This window comes from Seriola aureovittata, chromosome 13, assembly GCF_021018895.1.
Source record: "Seriola aureovittata isolate HTS-2021-v1 ecotype China chromosome 13, ASM2101889v1, whole genome shotgun sequence".
Lineage (NCBI taxonomy): Eukaryota > Metazoa > Chordata > Actinopteri > Carangiformes > Carangidae > Seriola > Seriola aureovittata.
In genome coordinates, this window is record NC_079376.1 from 26739716 (window position 1) to 26757379 (window position 17664).

The 17664-nt window shown below is 44.7% G+C and overlaps 2 non-coding genes and 1 pseudogene across 2 annotated transcripts; 1 reads left to right on the forward strand and 2 right to left on the reverse strand.

Annotated features, from left to right (window-relative positions):
• Positions 1 to 6722: 6722 nt before the first annotated feature.
• On the reverse strand, positions 6723 to 6834 carry LOC130180801 (U5 spliceosomal RNA). Its single transcript, XR_008829475.1, has one exon. It is a non-coding gene; the product is annotated as a U5 spliceosomal RNA (small nuclear RNA).
• A 1463-nt stretch (positions 6835 to 8297) lies between these two features.
• Positions 8298 to 8456, reverse strand: LOC130180777 (U2 spliceosomal RNA; annotated as a pseudogene).
• A 5485-nt stretch (positions 8457 to 13941) lies between these two features.
• Positions 13942 to 14082, forward strand: LOC130180798 (U4 spliceosomal RNA). The gene has a single exon (XR_008829473.1). It is a non-coding gene; the product is annotated as a U4 spliceosomal RNA (small nuclear RNA).
• Positions 14083 to 17664: the final 3582 nt, after the last annotated feature.

The window sequence follows — 17664 nt, forward strand, 5'->3', positions numbered from 1 at the left end:
ATGCAGTGAAAGCAAACACAAAGTATTCCACGGAGCCCGTGGCATGTAACATCACAGCACCTCATAAAACGTGTGGTCATACAGGGGCCGGGGATGATCGCTGTCTTCTTTCCATCCTTCCAGTTCAAGTTAAATCCATCAAGGGGGACCGTATAGTAAACACATACGCCTTTTTGGATCCTGGCAGTTCAGCCACCTTTTGTTCAGAGCAGCTCATGCAAAGGCTCAATCTTGCTGGTAGACGAACCAACTTTCTCCTACAAACTATGGGACAGGAAAGGGTTGTTCCAGCATATTCACTATCTGGTTTGGAAATATCTGGTTTGGAGAATAATCTTTTCTACAAACTTCCTGAAGTCCTCACTCAGAGGAAGATGCCTGTGGGCATGGACAACATTGTGACTGAAGGAGATTTGGCAAAGTGGCCCTACCTAGCCAAGGTAAAAATTCCCAGCATAAAAGCTAATGTGGATTTGTTGATTGGAAGCAATGCTCCCAAGATGTTGGAGCCTTGGGAGGTCATAAATAACCAAGGAGAAGGCCCATATGCTATAAGAATGGTACTGGGATGGGTTATTAACGGCCCTTTGCAAGGTAATGGCAGCAGTTTTGAAGCTGAGGTCCCTTCAGTGGTTGTCAACAGGATTTCTGTGAGCAGGTTGGAAGAAATGCTGAGTGAGCAGTATAACCATGACTTTAACGAGAGAGCTACAGAGGAAAGGGGGCTCTCAAGAGAGGATGTGAAGTTCATGGAGATTGCTGAAAGTTCTGCAACACTCATAGAGGGTCATTACAGCCTGAAATTGCCCTTTAAGAAGGATGATGTGTCTCTGCCAAACAACTTTTCTGTGGCGAAGCAAAGGCTACTTGGTCTGAAGCGGAAGTTCCTAAACAATGAGCAGTTTTACGAGGAGTATAAAACGTACCTCAATGGAATGACCAGCAAGGGCTATGCAGAACAAGTACCTTCGCAGCAGCTTGTCAGTGGCAGTGGCAAGGTTTGGTATATCCCTCACCACGGGGTATATCATCCAAGGAAGAGGACTCTGCGGGTGGTGTTTGACTGTGGTGCAGCATGCAAGGGGGCATCGTTGAACCAACAGCTCTTGCAAGGTCCCAACCTCACCAGTACGTTGCTTGGGGTCCTCATTAGGTTCAGGCAGGAACCAGTGGCAATAATGGGTGACATCCAAGCAATGTTCCATCAGGTCAAGGTGGCAGAGGAGGACAGAGACTTCCTGCGCTTTTTGTGGTGGCCGGAGGGAGATCTGATCAAGGAGCCGACTGAGTTTCGTATGACTGTTCATCTATTTGGTGCGGTGTCCTCGCCAAGTTGTGCCAGCTTCGCTTTGAGGAAGACAGCAGATGGCAATCAGTCTGACTTTCCAGCTGCAGTGGTTCAAACAGTTAAGGAGAACTTCTATGTTGATGACTGTTTGAAGAGCATGGGCTCAGAAGTGGAAGCCACCCTCATGGTCAAAGATCTTATTGCCCTCTGTCAAAAGGGAGGTTTCACTCTGACCAAATGGATTAGCAATAATCACACCATGTTGCGAACTCTTCCTGAGGAACACAGAGCTAAAGAGCTGAGTGAACTTGATCTGGACAGAGACAAACTTCCTGTGGAAAGAGCTCTTGGGTTGCAGTGGTGTGTTGAGACTGATGCATTTAACTTCAAGATGGAGGTCCAACAGAAGACATGCACCAGACGGGGAATGTTGTCTGTATCTAGTTCTGTGTATGATCCTCTGGGGTTTCTTGCACCAGTTCTGTTGCCTGCTAAAATTATGCTACAGGAGCTTTGTAGAAGAAATTTTGGATGGGATGAGACCATACCCCAGGATACCCTGCCTCAGTGGACAAGGTGGATGGAAGACCTGGATGCGCTGTCTGAGTTTAAGGTGGAAAGGTGCATTAAACCTAAAGGCTTCGGACATCCCATACACTCTCAGCTACATCATTTTTCAGATGCGAGTGAGTCAGGATATGGAGCAGTCACTTATCTCAGGATGCAGAATGATAAAGATGACATCCATGTTGCATTCCTGATGGGTAAGGCCAGAGTTACACCTTTGAAAACTGTTACTATTCCTCGCTTGGAGCTGACTGCTGCCGTTCTGGCTGTGCGTATGGACCTCATGTTGAAGGCAGAGCTGAAGCTCCAGCTGCAAGAGTCAGTTTTTTGGACAGATAGCACTTCTGTGCTGAAATATATCATGAATGAGGACAAGCGTTTCCATACATTCGTGGCCAACAGGATCTCTGCTATCAGAGGAGCCACCAGAACTGCACAATGGCGGTATGTGAGCTCGAAGGAAAACCCTGCGGATGTTGCATCCAGAGGCGTGAGGGTTGGAGACTTCATTCATGACAACAGGTGGATTGAGGGTGCAAAGTTCTTGTGTAAACCAGAAGAGGACTGGCCAGTAAATATGGTCGAGACTGCGATAGCAGCAGATGACATGGAGGTCAAGAAGGAAGCTGTGGTGAATGTCATTAGTGTGGAGGGTTCACCTGATGCCACTGGTCGACTTATGGCCTACTTCTCAAGTTGGATGAAGCTCAAGGTTTCCGTTGCCTGGTTCCTTAGGCTGAAAGGAATTCTGTTGGAAAGGTGGCGCAGGAGGAGTGAGCCAGAGGCTTCCAACACCAGCAAGCCAAGCTCAGACACACCAAGGCAAACGTTGTCTGTGAAGGATCTTTTGGAGGCTGAGCTTGCCATCATTCAATACTGCCAGCACCAAAGATTTGGAGAAGAGATTGCTATGCTGTCATCCGGGAAAGCTGTAAGCAGGCACAGCAATATCTACAGGCTGGATCCATATTTGGATAATGGGCTGCTGAGAGTTGGAGGTCGGCTGACTAGGGGTTCTCTACCCGAGGAAGCTAAACATCCGCTAATCCTCTCCAAGGATCAACGTGTTGCCACTCTCATGCTAATGCATATTCACAAGTAACTTGGCCATAGCGGTCGCAATCACACGTTGTCCACGCTGAGGAGGAAATATTCGGTCACAAGTGCAAATTCAGCCGTGAGAAAGGTCATAACAGAATGTGTTTTCTGTACGAGGTACAACGGAAGAATGGTGGTGCAAAAAATGGCAGATTTGCCCAAGGAAAGGATTCTTCCTGATTATCTGCCTTTTACCAATGTTGGGATTGACTATTTTGGGCCGATTGTTGTGAGCAAAGGACGAGGCACAGCCAAACGCTATGGTGTGGTTTTCACCTGTCTAGCCAGCAGAGCGGTTCATTTTGAGGTGGCCTACTCTTTGGATACAGATGCGTGTATCAACGCTCTGCGCCGTTTCATTTGCAGGAGAGGCCACGTTGCCCACATTCGATCTGACAATGCAACCAACTTCATTGGAGCAGAGAGAGAGCTAAGGGAGGCGCTCGCATCATTGAATCATTCACAAATTCAAGGAGCTCTGCGGGAAAAGGGAGTTAATTGGAGTTTCAATCCTCCAGCAGTGTCACATCATGGTGGAGTCTGGGAACGTGTAATCCGCATGGTGAGAAAGGTTCTGAGTTCAGTGCTTCAACAGCAGAGACTGGATGACGATGGACTTCAAACAGTAATGTGTGAAGCTGAAGCCATCTTAAATGATCGACCCATCACTAAACTCTCGGATGATCCAAACGATCTGGAGCCACTCACTCCCAATCATATCCTGCTCATGAAAGGAAGACCATCTTTACCACCTGGATTGTTTGAGCCACATGATCTGTATGTGAAAAGGAGATGGAGACAAGTCCAGTATATCTCCGACCTTTTCTGGAAGCGATGGGTACGAGAATACCTACCTCTGCTGCAGGAAAGGCAAAAGTGGAACCAGGAAAGGAGAAATCTCAAGCTTGGCGATATTGTGGTCATAATGGATGTTACTGCCCCACGAGGCTCCTGGCCACTAGGAAGAGTCTTGGAGGTTTTCCAGGATAAAAAGGGAGTTGTCCGTTCAGTGCGTCTGCAGACAAAGTCTAGCGCCATTGAACGTCCTGTGACAAAGCTTTGCTTGCTACATGAGATTACAGATTAGCATGCCATCTCAGGTTTCTGTGAAAAAGACTACATTGTGTGGTAAAATGTGTTCATTGTATCATTTTGATTATGGCTCCCTGGTTTGTATTTGAAAGAATTGTATGTCTGTAATCCATTACAATTAGGGGCCGGTATGTAGGAGCCATTTTTAGGTGAATATATGTAGATACCAAATTTGGCCCCTAGGTGTCCTCATTGTATTGTGTGGGTGTGAATTTATATATGGGTGGGAACCTCCTGGCAGGTGTCAGGTGTTGCTAGACGGAAGGAGCACACAGTTTTTCGACCGCTCCGCTATGCTGCATGGTATGCTCCGCTCCGCTGTTGTCACATTTGTTTGTATGAACTTTATCTGCACTAAGTAATGGATTCTTGCATGGTTAAAAGATCCAGACGGTGAAAAATAAAGAAAATATCAAATGAAGAAGCGAATCCGGAAGCTGTTTGTCTCATTGGACACAAGTGCAGTAGCAGCAAGCGCGTCGATTAGTTTTAGCCCGTCTATGCAGCCCCTCAGTGGCTTTAAGTTTAGGCTTAGCCGCTACACTGCCTATTGGTGACAAAGTGCAGCTCTACTAGTCCAAACACCTCTTGTCTTTCTGCCGGAGTTTGTGGTCCGTACACCACAATAACCCTCAGCTTGACTGCCCCCCATGAAATATCAGTGCCCAGTACCCTCCCCTGGACTATAACAAAAACCTCCTCTACCCTAATCTCTTTAACCCCAAACAAAATTCCAACTCCTGTAGAGTAGATTCCCCTTACACTCTTCACTGAAACCCCTTTTTTCCACTCCCTTGAAAACTTCACCACATCCCCCTTATCCCGTAAATGAACCTCCTGCGAAAAACTACTTTCCACCTGTAAGGAGGCTACAAAATCAAAAACGACCATTCTGTTGACAGGGTCCCTCATTCCTCTCACATTTAAAGTAAGTACCTTAAAAGAACCCATTTGTATATTTTAATGTCCATTCCCAAGCACATTGCTCTCCCTACTGCGCGTAGAGATCCTCATCGTCCATCTGCTCCGCCCAGGAAAAGGGCACTGTGTTTGGGGATGCTATTGGCCTGCTGGGTCCATCATATGCATCCTCTCCCTGTGGGGGAGATAACATGAGCAGGCCCGGGGAAAGATCAAAAGCCAGCCCCAACCCTGAAGACAGCAAGTCTGCTGAATCTCCGCTATGTAGTTCTCCAACCACCTCTTGCCCTTCGACCTCACCCTCCCCTTCCTCTGCAATTTTTCTTTGTTGTCCTGCACCATCTGCCCTCTCCCTATCGTCCCCCTCCTCTTTCGGCTGACCCTGCTCCCATTTCTTCTTCCCCCTCTTTTTTTTGCTATGCCCTTCATCCCCACTCTCTTCCCTTTCAGTCGCCAGACCCACCCCGAAAACCTGGGAACCCCTCCTTGCCCCTGGTTTCACCTTGGAGGATGCTTGGCCAGGGCTCTGCATTGAGACTCCACCCTCCATGTTTTCAGGGTGGGCCTGGACTTCTCTGTTTGCTCCGACGTCTCTGGCTGATCCCTGCATCCGAGGCACTGTCTCCTCGCCCCTCTCAGATGACCCAGAATCCGCCTCTGCCCATACTTCACTTCCTGCAAGTTCAAGCCTTTTTTCTGGTTCTTTGGCTCCCTCCAGCCAACCACTCGGTTTCACGACCTCTGCAAAAGTCCTTCTGTTGCAGCTGCAGCTGCAGTATAGGTGATCCAGTGCCCCGCAACCATGGCAAGTCTTGGGTGCAGTACAGTCTTTGGCCACATGGCCCCCCTGCCCACAGGAATGGCAGCAAACCCCAGCACAAGCAGCTTCTATGTGGCCGGACTGCCTACACCGCCTGCAGAAAGCTGGTTGTCGAGGGTAGAAAAGGTAGCTGCGGTCCCCACCGAGGCTGAAAAAGTCAGGCGGGTGCTTCAGGCCGCCAGGCCCTTCAGGGTGCGGGTGGAGGAGTACCTGGAATTGCTTCCTCCCCGTCCAGAAACCTAATGGGTCCTTCACATACCTTGCTACTGTGATGACGTCTCCATACTGCCCAAGAAATGCAGTTAAAGCAGCGTCTGTTACAAACGGGTTAAACATATGGAAAGTGATTGTCCTGTAGTTCGGTCTGTCAAGATTGCAAATCTTATATGCTGCCAGGTGCCCTTCCCCAGCTACTTTCCCGCAAACCTCAGCCACTCTGCTGTAGACGTCCTCCTTCCTCAGGGTGACGTCAAAAGCTTTTTCTTGCTGGTTCCACTGAATGCAGTAGACGTCTTCCACCTTCAGATGCAGCTGCCCCATGATGACAATCTGCAGAAATGGACCCTTGAAAGAACTTGTTCCTCCTCAGATTTTGCCTGGAACCGCAATGTATATCTCAGCCCGACCTTTGGGATCGGCTGCTCAATGGAGGCCGATGCGGCCATCTTTCCCGTAGGTGTTTTTTCTTTTTACCTCTCGAAAACGATGTCTCCGTGTTATCCGCTTGATCTAAGCCAAAAGGCCGAGACGCGATGAGCCCCCAGTGTCTGATGTCCAAGTTACACTCTTGGCACAAATCTCACTAGTTGCGGTTTCCTGTTTCTGACACAAGCGTGACACTGGCTGCTTTTTAGCACCTCCGCCCAAGCTCTCCATTGTGCCGCCCTCATTTGTGATGTGGACAGCTTTTTGACTTTTCACAAACTCAAAGGGCTCCGCCGTTAGGCAAAGCCTACCAAAAATAGCTTGAACTCGTTGCTGTTCCTCTCCACGGAAGTCTTTAGTAAAAGGCGAAAGACTTGTGCGTTATGAAGAGAAACCAGAGTCAGTACAGCCCCTCGCTTCAAGGACAGCCTAGGAGTCTATTCGCCACAGTCACCACCATCGCGGTAGGCTTGTCTTTGCTTGCCACCTAACAAGTCCCGTGACTCGCCAGTGCCATATTGTCACAGGCTCTATCCAATGGGGTTGTGGAGGAAAAAACTTGAAGTTATCAGGCGCCAATGAGCAGCCACAAAAACACAGGGAAAAAGTGTTTGACGGGATTCGGGCAGCATTTCCTCTGTTTCCGCTTTATCGGCCAACAGTCAACATTCCAAATCTCACTGCGTTTTTGGAGTCTTTGTCTAAGCTGCTGATTGTGTGCTGCACTAGCACTGGTAAGGTTGTGTGCTGCACAAGCACTGGTCAGGTTGTGTGCTGCACAATCACTGGTCAGGTTGAGTCCATCATTTCAAAGAGTGACCCCACCGTTCTTCCCCCTTGTATTGACCTTTGTTAATTTTGAAATCTCAGTTTCTTCAGGTGAGTAACAAAACCAGTTAATGCGACCATCTTCTCAAGCAATGTGAAGCCGGCGCCTTCCCGACTTTGAGAAGGCGCTGTGTTCTTTGGGGGCTTTTCTTTTTGCTCGTAGCATGCCCATCGACAACACTGTTTGAATGGGTGCAGGGAGAATCGATGAGTCCACTGAGCATCCTATCAGTAGGGAGAGTCCTCTGGTAGACCCCAGAGAAAAAGAAAGCATTATGGATCAGAATGGATAAATTGGTGGACAGTCCACCATCATTTGATATGCATTCATGGCAAATTTGCGACACAGAGGGGTAAAACATATGTAACATGACCTCTGAATAATGAAAACCATCAATCACTTTCAAATGGAATTAACCTGCGCCTGCTCTTCATTGACCATCTATATATACAGGAAAGAGCAGTCCTCCATATTTTAACAGCCAACACAGCATTCATTTCCCTTTCCCAAGCCTTCTTTTGACATTTAACAAGCACCCAATCAGTAGAAAAAGAAGTTGACTAATTTACAGATGAACTCCTTGATCTCCAATGAAAGAGAAATGAATTCCACAAGAGTGAGGCCACTCTCACAAGTGGCCTAAAAATGAGGGATGTTTCCCTTCACAGCCACATAAATGGGAACACCAAAGAGCTAAATATTATGCATCAACTGGAGATTTGTCATCAATACAGAGTTAAAAAGTCCCTTCAGAAACCAACAAAAATTGCCACAGCTGACTGTATTTCAAGTCATATTTCATTTTATGAAGCACCCTAAAGTTGGTGTCTTCCGACCTTTCAAGAAGAAGTTTTTTTGCCAGTACCATGGCCCATCAACAATGCTGTTACGCATTTGGTCATGTCCGTAGAGTGGGTTTTCACGATCGTAATGGGTACAAAACTGCAGGGGGAGCCGACTTCCTTTCTTCGAGCCAACGACAAAGTGTCATGTGAAACTCTGTGTTTGTGTCATTGCTTGGTTTTCCACAAGGCGAGAGAAGGTTGCACTGTACCCGGCGGCACTGCAATGGAACGGAGCAAGACCCTTTTTCAGATCCCAGCTCTAAAAATCACTTTAATATGTTTGTCCTCGTATAAAGGACATATCAGATATTAAACTGATAAGAACAGGTTTTTTTCCTTTTGAAAAGGTTTATTGACACTTATTTCACATACTTCAAACTTAAACAGATACAATTTTTTTTTTTACATACAACAAAAAGATAAATCACTGTCATCAGTAAAACCATTTTAAACCAATGAAAACAATTGTTTTAAAGGCTTTACAGATAAAAGTTAGAATTATCAATCAAGTTTAAAAAAAAAAAGTATCTCGTAATGATGTTAATGATGAATAGTGTCCATGTTAAAAGTCTTTCAAAAAGGAGTGCATTGGTTAAAATGATGTCTTCCGATTTTTTTTTTTTTTTTTTTTTGTTCAGGAGCAGGGTTCGTCCCTACAAACGGCCACACATTCCGCTCCCCCAAACATTATTTCTCTCGGGGATCCTGTCGTGGTGGTACGACAGCCGGTGAGTGAGGACCTGATGAACTTGTGCTGCCCGGAGGTTTACCTGGGTAACAATAGCCGTCTTGAAGTCCTCTTGGCCGCTCGTCAACTCCTTCATCCCGCTATGCAGAAAGGACATCTGGTCCTCCTGCTGATTCAGGCGAACGTTTTGGGAGAGAATGGCTGCCGTTAACTGGTCTGAGTCGGCTGGATTCATGCTGGCTAGTTCGTAATGTCATGACTGAGCAAGGACGTGAACCCAAACGCACGACTCAAGACCAAAAATGCAAAAATAAACAATCTTTATTGGTAAAGTATCAACACAAAATCACTCTCTAAGGAGGCATAAAACTACTAACCAAAAATCACTCTTGATAGAGTAAAACAAGTTCGTGAAAGATATAACAAGGATAGCACAAGAGTTCAAAGGAACCTGACGTGGCTTGGATGTGGTGAGAATTGGCTTGGCTGTCTGAAATAAACAAGACAAACTAGGACAGGACAAAGGAAGACACAAACTCTAAATAGACACAAGGTAAGGGGACACAGGTGGAGACAATCAGGGAGGGGCAGGCAATCAGACACATGGGGGGAAGGAGCAAGTTATCTGACACGAGAGGGAAGTAAGATTTCAAAATAAAACAGGAAGTCACGAGACAGCATAAAGACAGGACAACACAAAAGTAACTTAACATAAATTCTTGGACATGACACTCTTTTTCATTTTTTTTGGGCTCGCCCCATACAACACCAGTTGTGGTGTAAGGACCTCCCTTGCTGGCAAGTACAGTAATTCTAAGGAGCCAGCCGTTGCCCACTGGTCTATGGCAGCGCTGCACTCCCAGAGCAAATGCCTCACTGACTCTGGCGTGCCACAACCAGTTCGGGGGCAGGTTGAGTGCGCTGACATGCCCCGGGAGTGCATAACGGACCTGACTGGGAGAATCTCATGAGCCACCATCCATGACAGGTCCTGCAGTCTGTTTGGGAGAGCGGGGTGGTTCACATTACACCAAACTGTTGAGGGCTCGCCGAGTGCGAGCCCGCGCACTGGACTCACTGGTTCCTGCTCGTGCACAAAGGACATCAGAGAACGATGTTTGGTTAAAACATGCAACTCCTCCTGCTCCAGGTTAAAATGCTTTAAAAATGTGGGGATAAAAGCATAACATGGTGGCAGGCTAAAAGACACAGATACTTTAAGATCTTTGTGTAAAAACTTCATTCGTCTGTGATAAGAACCCATCCAGAAACGTGTCATCGCTGTGGTCTTGGGGTTTCCGGATGGGTCTGTGGCGATTGTAAAATGTAGTGCAGTATATTGTCCTCCTATTAACAAATATAGGTCTGGCATGCCTTTTCCTCCATTCTCTTTTGCTCTTTTCACTACATCTCTCCTGAGTCTTTCCCACTTCAAGCTCCACAAAAAATAAAACATGGCTGATTCTAGATCTAAAAGCACTCTTCTAGGTGGAATAAAAACAGAACTGGTGAGTAAAAGCAAAGGTAAAATCACTGCTTTAATGATTAAAACCTTTCCTTCGATCGTCAGTCCTCTAAGTCCCCAGTGTCCTAGTCTCTGCTTCACTTTCCTTACCAAGTCTGGCCAGTTTGTTGCCCCTCCTCCATCCCTATCAAATCTGATCCCCAGTATCTTTTGGTCAGTCTGGGTTGTACTAAAAGGGAGTCCTGTCGTCTCAGTCACTGTCCATGGGCCATAAAATTGGGCTTGGGTTTTACTCCTGTTTAGTTTTGACCCAGAAGCCCGCCCAAACCAGTCAGTCAAGTCTAGCGTTCTGTTGACAGATAAAGGGTCAGTGCATAAAATGTTCACGTCATCCATATATAAAATGCATTTATTGTTGAGTCCCTCACTCCCCGGAACTCCCACCCCATTAATTCGTTGGTCCCTTCTCAAAATCTGTGCCAGCAGTTCTATACATGTTATGTAGAGGAAGGCAGATAACGGGCAACCCTGACGGACACCACAGTTGATAGTGACTGCTTTTGTCAAATGCCCGTTAATCATGAATTTTCTGGTGGTGCAAGGGCATACATGATGCTAAAAGTTTGCTAAAAAATTTGCAGTCAAAATTTAAAAGTGTGATAGGTCTCCAGTTCATCAGGTCAGTCTTGTCTTTGATTCTTTTGAAGAAGAGTCACTATCCCTACTCTAAAACTGTCTGGAAGTCGGTGTAGTCTTTCAAAATCCATAAAAACATTGAGTAAGTCAGGTGCTAGAATGTCCCAAAATGTCAAATAAAATTCTAAGGGAAGTCTGTCTTGTCCTGGGGACTTCCCTTTCTTAACATTTCTAATACATTTATTTTGCTTTAAAATAGTAAAATCTTGGGTTAAAAGCACACTATTGCTTACTCTTAAAACTTCAGACATGGTGTCCATTTTAACAGGCGTTTCTTTATAAAGTTCCCCATAAAATCCTTCAACAATCTGTTTCATTTCCTCTATCTTTTCAGTTGTGCACCCATTTACTTTAAGTTTTAAGATTGTCCCTCCTTTGTTAAAAATACCTTGTGCACTTTTCACCCTCCTCTATTTCCCGTTCCCTGCTTCTTAAAATGACAACCTTGCTTAAAATTTTTGCCAATGTCGACATTTCTGTTTTGACTTGTTTAATTTCTTCGTTAAAATCCATTCCTTGCTGGTTTAGTTTAAAATAGCGCTGTAGTCGCTTCTGCAGTCCCATCATGCACCTTTTTTCCCCTATCTTTTTTTCTTTTCCCTGCCTGTCTAAAAAAAACTCTGGGTCTTTCCCTTCACCATCTCCCACCAGTGTGCTTGTGTATCGTACAAGTCTTGAAGGGTTCCTGATGTCACAACTGAAGAGAGTGAAAGGGTGCAGGAGAGCATCTGGTGATCAGAGAAAAAAACAGGGGTCAATCCAGTATCGGTTGGTGGGCAATCCTGTGTAAAAACATAGTCTATGCGAGAGGCTCTGGTGCCATCATCACTGAACCAGGTGAAGCCCTCCTCTCTGGGATGCATGGTTTTAAAACAGTCCTGAAGTTTAAAATCCCTGCATATGCCCTGCAATAAAGCCGATGTTTTATCAACTTTAAAATCTTCCCCTGTTCTTTTCTTATCTTTTCTACTTAAAATGCAGTTAAAATCACTTCCTCAAACCAAAGGTGCTTTCCCTAGCATGTGGGACTGCAAGTCTTCTAAAAGTTCATACCTGTCATTCTTTTGGTTAAAGCCATAAATATTAAGAAAGCTAAAATCCTGTCCCATAAAAGTGTGCTAAAAGTACCCGACCGTCTCTCACCACAGTGCTGCCCTTCACCAGAACCTGAGGATTTTTGATTAAAATGGCCACTCCATCGTTTTTGTTGTGATTGGAACCACTCCATATGGATGTTTGTGGCCACATCTCCTCCCACTGTCTATAGTGTTTTAAAAACTGTATGCCACATTCCTGTATTCAAAAGGTCAACATAAATGGGAAGACCGGTAGGGTCACTTTTTGAAATATCTGGAACCAACCTGACCACATTTTTCTATTGCTGTATATATGTGACTATGTCTAGCTGGCTTTTTGAGCATTGTTGGTGGTTTGACTTAAAATTTGATATGGAAATGTGTTCAAACAATATAACACACACACACACAACACACACACACACACACACACACACAAAAAAGACAAAACTTTACATGGCAGCGTCTAAAGCAGGCATCACCAAATGGCGGACCGCGGTCCGGACACGGACCCAGTGACGGCTCTGCCCGGACCCGTGAAAATTATATTATAATTATAATATTAGGCCTAATAAAAAGATAAATCATTCGTGCATGCGCAGCTAATTTAGTTTATACGACAGAAACGTCATCAATAGCCAAGACAATCAAATCGATTGTTTACCTTTCAGCACCGGGGGGGGGGGGGGGGGGGGGGAGGGGGGGGGGTGAAAATGGCTTGAGAAAAGTAGACAGTGAAAACCGAACTTTTAAAGATGAATGGACGGACCAATACATGTTCGTTCTGCCTGCAGCCAGTTCTAAACCTGTGTGTCTCTTATGCTGTGAAACTGTGGCGTTAATAAAAAGTAGCAACGTTAAGCGTCACTATGAGACCAAACACGGATCGTTTGATGAAACATGCCCACAGAAGTCCGCAGTGAGGGCAAGTAAAATTATCGAACTGAAAGCACAGTATGACCGGTCTACCCGTGTCCTCACACATGCATTTACAGGCCAGCAACGTGCAGATGAGTGTTCACTTAAGATTGCGTGGATTTTGGCGCAACACAAGAAACATTCAGCGATGGGACAGTGGAAGTGAAGGAGTGCTTAAATGCGGCTGCAGAGACTTTACTTGACAGTAAACAAAAAAACGACATGTGTGAAAAAAATCAAGCAAATCCCATTGTCATCTTCAACGACAACCAGAAAATCCGAACTGTTAGCAGAGGATGTACTGGCACAGCTTGATGCAGCTGTTCAAAACACAGTATGCATATCCTTAGCCATTGATGAGTCCACAGATGTAACAGATAATGCCCAGCTTTTGGTGAATGTGAGATTTCTTCACAAAGAGAAGAGAGATGTGTGAGGACCTGTTGGGTTTAATGCCACTAGTTAATACATGGTTAAAATAGGGGGGTGGGCAGCTCAAAGGTCTTTTGTTTAGAAGAAGAAGAAGAAATTCAGTTACTTGAAATGTAGTAAAGACAACTACAGTAATGTTTTCCATTCAAATGCCATACAAGTTCAGACTTATCGGTATGTTTAAAGTATATAACACTTGAAATTTGAAAATAAATGACGTAGAAAAGTCAGTTGTTGTTTTTTATTTACATCCGGGTGCTCTATTTCGAGTGACAATATAAGATTCGGACCTTTGCTGGGAGGACATTTTTGTGACTGGACCTCTTTGAATTTTAATTGAATACCCCTGGTCTAAAGTATTGCAGCTCTGGGTCATCGCTTAAAACCCAAGTAAGTGGAAGTTGTATTCTGCATTGAACTAATACACCCATGACTGCTGTTGCCTGGAAGAGGCAACAGCAGTCATTTTCCGTAAACAAAAAATGCACGGGATGAGAAGTGCACCACGTGTGTTGTGAGTGTTGCACCAGCTCCATTTGTAAACTCGTAGTTACTCTCTTTACTCTTTCGCAGGTGCAATTTCAAAGTCTGTGAAGTTCTGCTGAGACGTGATTATTGCTGGTTGAAAACTTAACCCAATACCCCGCCTGGATGACTTGAAATACAGTCAGCTGTGGCAATTTTTGTTGGTCTCTGAAGGGACATTTCAACTCTGTATTGATGACAAATCTCCAGTTGATGCATAATATTTAGCTCTTTGGTGTTCCCATTTATGTGGCTGTGAAGGGAAACATCCCCAATTTTTAGGCCACTTGGGAGAGTGGCCTCACTCTTGTGGAATTAATTTCTTTTCATGGGAGATCAAAGAGTTCATCAGTAAATTAGTCAACTTCTTTTTCTACTGATTGGGTGCGAGTTAAATGTCTAAAGAAGGCTTGGGAAAGGGAAATGAATGCTGTGTTGGCTGTTAAACGCTTCCAGAGCTTGGATCAGCTCTTTTCCTCGTTAAAGCTATCTGTGTGTCTCCAAAATCTCAGCATTCACACTTCAGGATTAGTTTTCCTGTCTATTTGAGTAGCATTCATGAAGAATATGATGGATTTCATGTTTACATGTCATAAAGTTATCAGTTACACCTGAGATTGCAATACTGTTCAATAGCGCTGTTTTCACGTTTCCAGCGATTGGATCGGCTCTTTTCCTCGTTAAAGCTGTCTATGTGTCTCCAAAATCTCAGCATTCACATTAAGTGTGATTTCTACACAGAACACTTCAGGATACGTTTTCCTGTCTATTTGAGTAGCATTCATGAAGAATATGATGGATTTCATGTTTACATGTCATAAAGTTATCAGTTACACCTGAGAATGCAAAACTGTTAAACTCAATAAAACAAGAAAACAATCATTAGACCATTAACTTAACGACAACTTAGCAAACGAACCAAACAAACAATCAAACAAACAAAAAGAAAGAAATAAAGAAAGTAACCAATGGACACAATCATTCAATAAAAATAAACTAAATGATAAATGACCAACCAATTAACTCAAATACATTCAAAGAACACATAAAAATACCTGGTCCCATCTAACCCCTGCTCACACTCACTCGTCCACACAGTCCACACAGCCAGTGAATATGACCATTCATCCCTTCACAAACAAACACAACCGCGCGCGCGCCCGCGCGCACACACACACACACAGTCCTGACGGAGCAGCTCTCGCTAAGCCCGCCGCCCAGAAGGGGAGCCGGACACCGGCGACCGGGGGGAGCGTGCAGCAACCTGCAGGAAACCGTCACCGTAGCAGCAGTTGCAGCGGCAGCAAGCGAAGCAAAAGCAAGCGAAGCAGAAAAGATGCACAACCGACAGTCTATTTAGCGGGTCAACAGAGCCATCCACAGCACCCAGTCACCACAAACTGCGGGTCGGCGAAGTAGCAGTGTTCCTGGACCTTACTTAATATCCACCGTTAGCCACGGGTCCCGAACAGCAGGAGCCCCTCCAAGGAGACGAGGAGGCTCGGCACCACTCCGTATTTAACTGGAGCGTCTGTGGTGCGCCGGTGATGCGTTCGGGATCAGCTATAAAAAATGGACAGGTGAGGTGTTTAGCACCTTGGTTAACGGCTATAATTGGAACTAAACATAAATGCTAAGGTGTCCATACCTTGTCCTTTTAATGTTTATGGCAAAAAGGAAGAATCGCCACCATCCCCTTAACCACAATGGACCACTACGCACACAAAGTTAAACAGTTCAATGCAGAGGCTAATAAGAGCTAAAAGAAACAACCTGCACACAATGCAGCCGTGCACCTACCCGTCTCGAGTGCAAAGGAGGAAGTGGAAGGCCAGGAAGCGGGAGGGCCTTCGAGCCAGGAAGTGAGAGGACAAGAGAGGGGCACGGCCCCCTTTTATTCCCTCGCCCTCTACGTTGATAGGCTACAGCGCCAGGTAAAGTGCAGAGCGGCAGACTTGAATGCAATCAGCCCCAGCAGCATATCATACTGCTACACATGTAAACATGAAATCCATCATATTCTTCATGAATGCTACTCAAATAGACAGGAAAACTGATCCTGGAGTGTTCTGTGTAGAAATCCCACTAAATGTGAATGCTGAGATTTTGGACAAACACAGACAGCTTTCACGAGGGAAAGAGCCGATCTATGCGCTGGAAACGTTAAAACAGTGCTGTTGAACAGTATTGCATTCTCACGTGTAACTGATAACTTTATGACATGTAAACATGAAATCCATCATATTCTTCATGAATGCTACTCAAATAGACAGGAAAACTGATCCTGGAGTGTTCTGTGTAGAAATCCCACTAAATGTGAATGCTCAGATTTTGGATACACACAGACAGCTTTAACGAGGAAAAGAGTCGATTTAGACGCTGGAAACGTGAAAACAGCACTTTTCAACAGTATTGCATTCTCAGGTGTAACTGATAACTTTATGACATGTAAACATGAAATTCATCATATTCTTCATGAATGCTACTCAAATAGACAGGAAAACCTATCCTGAAGTGTTCTGTATAGACAGGACAATGAGTGACAAAAACTCAGTTCTCAGACACAGAGAACGCTTCTGACGAGGACTTAGAGCAGATCCTGACGCTTAACAGAGCTTTACAACAGTATTGCATTCTAAGGTGCAACTGATAACTTTATGACATGTAAACATGAAATCCATCATATTCTTCATGAATACTACCCAAATAGACAGGAAAACTTATCCTGAAGTGTTCTGTGTAGAAATCCCACTAAATGTGAATGCTCAGATTTTGGAGAAACACAGACGGGTTTAATGAGGGAAAGAGCCGATTAGGCCCTGGAAACGTGAAAACAGCGCTTTTCAACAGTATTGCATTCTCAGGTGTAACTGATAACTTTATGACATGTAAACATGAAATCCATCATATTCTTCATGAATGCTACACTAATAGACAGGAAAACTTATCCTGAAGTGTTCTGTGTAGAAATCCCACTAAATGTGAATGCTGAGATTTTGGAGAAACACAGACAGCTTTAATGAGGAAAAGAGCCGATTAGGCGCTGGAAACGTGAAAACAGCGCTTTTCAACAGTATTGCATTCTCAGGTGTAACTGATAACTTTATGACATGTAAACATGAAATCCATCATATTCTTCATGAATGCTAGTCAAATAGACAGGAAAACCTATCCTGAAGTGTTCTGTATAGACAGAACAATTAGTGACAAAAACTCAGTTCTCAGACACAGAGAAAGCTTCTGACGAGGACTTAGAGCAGATCCTGACGCTTAACAGCGCCTTTCAACAGTATTGCATTCTAAGGTGTAACTGATAACTTTATGACATGTAAACATGAAATCCATCATATTCTTCATGAATGCTACTCAAATAGACAGGAAAACTTATCCTGAAGTGTTCTGTGTAGAAATCCCACTAAATGTGAATGCTCAGATTTTGGATACACACAGACAGCTTTAACGAGGGAAAGAGCCGATTTAGACGCTGGAAACGAGGAAACAGCGCTTTTCAACAGTACAGCATTCTAAGGTGTAGCTGATAACTTTATGACATGTAAACATGAAATCCATCATATTCTTCACGAATGCTACTCAAATAGACAGGAAAACCTATCCTGAAGTGTTCTGTATAGACAGGACAATGAGTGACAAAAACTCAATTCTCAGACACAGAGAAAGCTTCTGACGAGGACTTAGAGCAGATCCTGACGCTTAAAAGCGCTTTTCAACAGTATCGCATTCTAAGGTGTAGCTGATAAC